The sequence below is a fragment of the Cebus imitator genome, unplaced genomic scaffold (genome assembly GCF_001604975.1).
Source record: "Cebus imitator isolate Cc_AM_T3 unplaced genomic scaffold, Cebus_imitator-1.0 Scaffold38, whole genome shotgun sequence".
NCBI lineage: Eukaryota > Metazoa > Chordata > Mammalia > Primates > Cebidae > Cebus > Cebus imitator.
The window spans coordinates 1,559,797-1,560,657 of record NW_016107353.1 but is presented as its reverse complement, the minus strand read 5'-3'; positions in this window follow the sequence as shown (position 1 = coordinate 1,560,657).

Below are 861 nucleotides of genomic sequence, written 5' to 3'. Positions count from 1 at the left end.
AATTAGAGGAGAGAGTAATATTTACCGGTTTACTGAGTAAAATCAGTTGCGTCACTTCTTCATTTGTATTACCCCATATAGTCCAAGATTATTGCTTCAACTGCCACCTTTTTCAACAATTTAGCATTGATTCTTCATTGGACATATGATCCCCTTCTGAGATTAAAAGGTACTGAAGACAGGGACCCCTGGTCTGATACTGTAATAGTTATAATGCATTAGTCTGTAAGTAACACAATTCAACCCAAGCTGGTTTAAGCAATAAGAAAATTTACTATCTCACATAATAAGTTTGTTGTTAGGGCAGTTCCAGTGTTGATTAATTCCCTGGTTTAATAATCACTAAAGAATAGGGTTTTTTTTTGCCAGGCATGGTGGCTCACACCTATAATCCCAGCTACTCGGGAGGCTGAGGCAGGAGAATTGCTTGAACCCGGGGAGTGGAGGTTGCAGTGAGCTGAGGTTGTGCCACTGCACTCCAGCCTGGAAAACAGAGCAAGGCTCTGTCTCAAAAAAAATAAAAAAGTACTATTATAAACTGTCTACTTATAATAAAATAAAAAATAAAAGCCAGGCAGCCAGGCGCGGTGGCTCAAGCCTGTAATCCCAGCACTTTGGGAGGCTGAGGCAGGTGGATCACGAGGTCAAGAGATCGAGACCATCCTAGTCAACATGGTGAAACCCCGTCTCTCCTAAAAATACAAAAACATTAGCTGGGCATGGTGGCGCGTGCCTGTAATCTCAGCTACTCAGGAGGTTGAGGCAGGAGAATTGCCTGAACCCAAGAGGCGGAGGTTGCGGTGAGCCGAGATCGCGCCATTGCACTCCAGCCTGGGTAACAAGAGTGAAACTCCGTCTCAA